At 41.0% G+C, this 6,654-nt stretch overlaps 1 pseudogene; it reads right to left on the bottom strand.

Annotated features, from left to right (window-relative positions):
- Positions 1 to 348: 348 nt before the first annotated feature.
- Positions 349 to 2,814, bottom strand: LOC127225617 (40S ribosomal protein S2-like; annotated as a pseudogene).
- Between the last annotated feature and the right edge of the window lie 3,840 nt (positions 2,815 to 6,654).

The following is a 6,654-nucleotide window of genomic DNA, read 5'->3' as shown; positions in this document are numbered from 1 at the left end:
TTCTTCCCTAATTGTATGTGGCTTCATGGTGTTTTAAGGTGTTGGGTAGATGGTAGAGGGTTGACCAAATGGGCAGGCTCCTGTGTATGCCACTACGGGAAAGTAATCTATGCTGGTGTGAGACTCCTCACCTGAGCCCTATAAGTCCCATAAACTTAATGGTTCCCCAAGTTAGACTCAGTAGAACTGTAGTTTGGTTTCTGTGCCCTATGTGGAAGGGGTAGGTGGTTTTGTCTCCTAACCCCCAAATGAAGGAATCCTCACAATAGGTAACACTGTTGCTTGAAGGTAGGGTAGAATGTGATGGTCTTTTAGTTTTCAGTTCTTTTTTTTTTTTTTTTTTTCAGACTTAATTCACTTTATTTTTCTTGTATAAAACCCCTTATGTGGTGGCAACAGCTGGAGCCTGGGTCCTCTGAACAGAGACTCTGATATGGGCTTTCACAAGATGGTCAGTGAATTCCTGATAAGGAGACTTGGTGAACACAGTCTCTTTCCAGAGGTCAGGGGTCAGGTAGCTGTAGGTCTTAGAGATGGCATCAAAGGTGGCCTTGGCAAAGTTGCCCAGGGTGGCAGTGCAGCTCCTGGCTGATGTGTAGCAGTCATCAATACCGGCCATCATCAGTAGCTTCTTGGGCACAGGAGCAGAGACGATGCCAGTGCCTCTGGGGGCAGGGATGAGACGCATCAACACAGAGCCACAGTGGCCTGCCACTTTGCATGGAACAATGTGGGGCTTGCCAATCTTGTTCCCCCAGGAGCCTCTCCTCACAGGGACAATGGAAGGCTTGGCCAAGATGATGGCCCCTCGGATAGCTGTGGCTACCTCCTTGGAGCATTTAACACCGAGACCAACATGACCGTTGTAGTCCCCAATAGCGACAAAAGCCTTGAACCTGGTCCGCTGGCCAGCCCTTGTCTGTTTCTGTACTGGCATGATCTTTAGAACCTCATCCTTAAGAGATGCCCCCAAGAAAAAGTCAATAATCTCTGATTCCTTAATGGGCAGAGAGAAAAGGTAGATCTCCAGGGACTTGATCTTCATGTCCTTAACCAGGCGGCCCAGCTTGGTGACGGGACCCACTCCTTGTCTTCGGCTTTACCTCCACGAGCCCCATGGCCTCAACCACTGCCACGACCACGACTGTGGCCGCGGCCCCTGAGACCGCTGCCGAAGCCTCTGCGGAAGCCTCCTAATCCTTCCTTTCTTAATCTGATGGCTGTCTAGTATTTTATTGGTTTCTAGTCCTCACTGTAGAATACAAGTTTCCCTTTCCAGACTAAAATAAAACCTTTTTATTAAAATAACAATGTAAGTATTCTAGAAAAACATGGAACCTATAAATAAACAATCATTTCATAATGTGTAACATGAATTAATAAAAGACCCAGAGACTGCTATTGGGGTTCAAACTTCAAGCTGAATATCAGAAAAGCAAATCAGCCGGCTACTAACTCTTACCTCTAGCTCAAGCTGAAAGGGCTGATCCATGCAAGAGCTCTTCACATTGCTGCCCCTCTGTGTGGCTGGAGAAACTGAATGCCTCCCAGAGACCTTGCTTCTGTTTTATATACTTCCCTAGTGTTGAGATTAAAGGTTTGAACTATAATTTTCTTTTAGATTGATTGAATCTTGTGTAGATCTTGGTGGCCTTGGACTCACAGAGATCCATCTACCTCTTAATCCTGAGTCCTAGGATTAAAGGTGTATACCACCACCTCCTAGCTTCTGGCTGCTGGGATTAAAGGTGTGTCCCTGGCTTCTATGGCCTGTGGCTGACTTTGCTTTCTGAATCCTCAGACAAGCTTTAATAAATCATAAACAGTATCTCACCACAATAATGTGTATGTGCTTCAAGGTATACTGTGTAGATGGTAAATGCCTACAATTTAATCTGATTTTAAAATATGTAAATCTGGGGAAGAAGAGAAAATTCAAACTTTAATAAGCAAACAAAAATCTCTTGTTTTAACGTAATTCCTGGTGGTTTTTTTTTTATGTCTTGTAAATAATTTTAGAGTCAACATTTCCACATTCAAAATACTTTTAAAATACTTTTAATAGCAGTATTTAGAGAATGCATGTGTTCTTAACTGATGTAACCATCAAGTTTCATTTGTTGGAAGTGCTTCTAAGTTGTATATGTTGGGTTTTTGCTTTGTTTTGGCTTCTGTTTTAGTGGTACTGATTGAACCTATGACTTAAACATGTTCTAAGTGTCCTGTTACTCAGCTATGTCCCTAACCAATACTTTGTTCTTACTTACTGTCTTTGGGATTGGTTAGAAACGGGGTGGGGATTTTTTTTTTTCTGTTGCTCAAGTTGGCCTTGAATACTGGGGCTTAGTGATCCTCCTGTCTCAGTCTCCTAGGGCTACAGGTATGGATCACTTTGCCTGTAGGTTCTTTGCTGTTAAAAAAAAAAAATTATTTTTTCTCTTTGTCATTTTAAAAGATCTTTTAATGCTGTAAGGAATTTTTGTTTGTTTTACTTGTTTGTTTTTAAGTAAAAGCTCATGCTTTTATTGTCTTCACAACAAAATCTGCTTAGAACCAGATCGCTTGGCCCTTACTTACTAGCCAGCATTCTCGTAGATCTGCGGCTAGGTTCAACACTTTCAGCTTCAGCAAAGTCTTAGTAATTTAGCCTTTTTTTTTTTTTTTAAATAGGTGTCTGCCTACTGTAGGCACTGTCTCCAGGTTTCCCTGGGCATACAGGGAATCCTTGCTCTTCTTGGACTGTATCACTTTGTGGGGCTGGTGCTTGCCACTTTTCTTGCAGAAAACCCAACAGATCTTAGAAATGTTCACCATATTTGTGGGAACACTTCCAGCACAAAAAAGAGTTTTGTGTTTACTATGCTAGTTCTGTGTACTGTGACTGAATATCCTTGTAATGGTTGGCTAACTGTATACCCATCACCATCAGACATCTCTACATTCCTTTACAAAGTAGTAGTTCTCCTAATTCCCTCCCTAGATAGATATGATGATGTTTTGTGTTAATTCAATGCCTTGTGGCTATTCAGTCTGTATTATTTCTCAGGATACTTTCTTTAGTACTTGAAAGGTAATGTTTATTTTACAGCTATTTCTCCTTGATTAGCATTTCCTTTGAACCCATTACATGTGTTTGTATGTTGCTTTTATTTTAACTGTACGCTGTCCTTCTGAGTTAATTGAAGACAGCAATAGGCTTGAAATCTGCACTCTGAGAGTTTAATAACCACGCTCACTTACTTTACAGAAATCTTTTAAACTGGTTGCAGCAGTGCATGCCTATAATCCAAACACTCAGGAGGCTGACACAGAAGCATCACAAATTTGAGCTTTGCCTGAACTATGTATGTAAAGAGATGATGTCTTACACTTTTGAGCATGTTGTAGTATACTAGTGCCACAACCTAGAACATTTGTATTCCATATATGCTCAGCAGTCCAGTTTCTTCATTGTACTACCTAAACTTGGTGTTTTCTTCCTCAATTTCTAGGTTACCATTACGAAAGCCAAAGTGGATTTCTCCAGTGTGGTGTGCCTGCCCCCTTCCATCATTGCTGTGAATGGGCTGGACAGAGGAGGGGGTGGCGAAAACGATGATGAGCCAGTGCTCCTGTCCCTGTCTGCAGTCCCTAGCCCCCAGAGTGAAGCTGTTGCCAATGAGCTGCAGGAGCTGTCCCTGCAGCCCGAGCTGACCCTGGGCCTCCATCCTGGCAGGAACCCCAATTTGCCTCCCCTTAGCGAACGGAAGAATGGTGAGTCCTTAAGAAATTCCTGTATTGTTTGCTTTGAATCAGTTTCCTTGTTCATGATGTCACAGATCCTTGGCCTGCTTCATGTCTGGTGAAGGATTTTTGTCTTAATAGTTCTTTTTTTCTTTTTTCATTTTTTTCTTTTGGTTTTCTGAGACAGGGTTTGTCTCTGTTGCCATGGTTGTCCTAGAATTCACTGTGCAGATCTGGCTGGCCTCTAACTTAGAGATATGATCACCTCCGCCTCCTGAGTACTAGAATTGAAAGTGTGCAACACCACTGCCTGGCTAAATATTTCTTGTAAACAGAAATACAGCTTATTGTAGTTGAATTCAATATTTTTTACCGTGGTTCATCTGGCTGCTTTAATTTGTCTTCCTGTTGCTCTACTGATTCCAACCCATTCTGTCCATTAATTCATTAGTTCAGCAAATATTTGTGGAGCATCAACAAAACAGCGTAACCAGTGGAGGACCGAGTGTCAGGCACATGAGCCTGTCAGGACATTTCATGTCCAAACCATTGCACATCACAGCCTAGCCTGTAACCTTAACCTAACTTAGAAAGGCTCAGCACCCTTCATGAGACTATAGCCCCACATAAAGCTAGTAGATTCTGAGGGCGGTGGCAAAGGTCTGCTTTTGCACCACCATAAAGTAAAAAAAAAAATTTAAGTTGAACCATTGATAGATCAGGAACCGTGTGTTCTTCTACTGTCTTTGCTTATTATTTAATATTTACCTTATGAATTAGTGATGTATTTTGCGATCTAATCTCTTAATCACTGTCTAATTTCCTTTCAAAATACCAGCCCTGTTTCTATCTTCTGTTGTTTTAATTAGTCTTATCTAATAGGATGATCTTTATCTGTGTCTTAAATTGTTTTGGCTGCTCTTACCCTTTAAGTTTCCCATGATTTTAAGGTTAATTTCTGCAGACAAAACAATAGCAACAGAAGAGATGCTTTTTTCTTTAAAAAAAAAAAAAAGTTAAAATACATAATAGAGTTAGTGAAAAACACCTGTTTGTTCTCCTCTTTGAGTATACTACCATCTTTAAAAGGTTTATTTTTATTTTATTTGTGTGTTTTGCTTGTGTGCATGGATGTGCCCTGTTTGTGCCTGGTGCCTGCAAAGAGAGCTATCAGATCTTCTGGACCTGGAGTTGTAGATGGTTGTGAGCCATTATGTTGGTGCTGCGTACTGAACCTGGATCCTCTAGAGTAAGAATGGCACCCATAGGCTTATATATTTGAATGTTTAGTCATCAGGAAGTGGCACTACTTGAGAAGGATTAGGAGGTGTGGCCTTATTGGAGTAGGTGTGGTCTTGTTAGAGGAAGTGTGTCATTGGAGGTGAGCTTTGAGGTTTCAAAAGCCCAAGCCAGGCCTGGTGTCTTGCTCTTCCTGCTTTATATGGGTCTGGATATAGAACCTACTTCTTAAGGCTGCCCGCCCCAGTGTTTCCACCATTATGATAATGGACTAAACCTCTGAAACAATAAGGAAGCCACAATTAAATGCTTTGTTTTATAAGAGTTGCATTGGTTATGGTGTCTCTTCACAGCAACAGAACGAACAGTGGCTAAGACAAGTAGCAAGTGTACTCATCCACTGAGCCATCTCTCCAGCCCTCTACCATTGACTTTTTTGGAGTGTGAGAAATATGGGTTAGACTGTGTCTCACTGTATGAATTGGGCTGGCCTTATTGGTTCTGTCTTAGCCTCTTAAGTGCTGTGAATACAGGTACATGCCACCTTTCTGAGCTCTACCTCCAATACTCCATATACATTTGCCCCTCTTTTATCAGTCTGTCTTATATGTGAGTTTTGAACCTAAGGCCCTGCATGCTAGCTATAGCCTCAGCTCTCCATTTCCCTTTAAATGTTTTCTATATTTAGATACTGTTGTAAACGTTACCTTTGAGTTCCCTTTCCCTAGCTGATCTCAAATACCTTCCTGGAAAAGAATAAATATATGGTCTGCTTTTTAAGCTTTTTAGGCTGCTGGGCTGTTTCAAAAGAGAGAATGGAAGTGAAAAGGTCACATTTATTCCCACAAAGTGGGATTTAAGAATTCCTGGTTTCTGGCTTGCATGTTTTTTACAGCCAAGGGAGAAAGGGCCAATCTTGTGTGTTTGTTCCTGTAAGGGGACACCTATGTTCTTTTCACCACAGTGCTGCAGGGGAGGTACTAATGAATTGTTGAGAGAAGTAAAAATCTTGAGTGGGCAGTTTCAGATTCAAATTACAATATTTTCTTGGGTAAAGAAAAGAGACTTTAAAAACTGTTCCCCAGAAAGGCCTCAAGTATTTTCCAGATTTAGTCTTACTTGAAGATGTCCAAATCTTAAGATTCATTAAATCACTCTATTTATAAAGTGAGTTAGAGATTTTCCTAAACTACTTCATCCCAGTCTTAAAGATAATCAGGTTTCCATCTTGTTCATCAGATGTTGAGCCAGGCTCCTGGTGAGCAGATACCAGATAGAACCCCTTACTCCAAAAAAATAGACAGTTGAAACAACAAAGGCAACTCCTCATACACCACCCTCATCCTGGAGAAAACCTGCTGTCAGCATGTGGTGTGCTTCCTTCAGGGTCCTTCCACATTAGCACCATTGGTTTGTCTTGCTCTCATTTAGCCTGTACCTGAAAATTTTTATATGTTGTGAATGTTTTTTATCTTTCTCCAGTTGGGTATTTAAAACAGTTTGTACTTTTTGCATGATAATGATTTGATTGAACATCTCTTAAAGTGTGCACGTGCGTGCACATGTACTATTTCCTTAGGAATACTATAAAGTGTTTAACAATTTTAATGTTGGAAAATTTATTCTGGGACTCCTTTCAATTGAGTTCTAAGTACTAGAGAGTAATGAACAGGAGAGGTGAGGATTTCATTG

The sequence above is a fragment of the Phodopus roborovskii genome, unplaced genomic scaffold (assembly GCF_943737965.1).
Source record: "Phodopus roborovskii unplaced genomic scaffold, PHOROB, whole genome shotgun sequence".
NCBI classification, from domain to species: Eukaryota; Metazoa; Chordata; class Mammalia; order Rodentia; family Cricetidae; genus Phodopus; species Phodopus roborovskii.
Note: the sequence above shows the minus strand (reverse complement) of the source record. Positions and strands in the feature narration are given on the sequence as shown.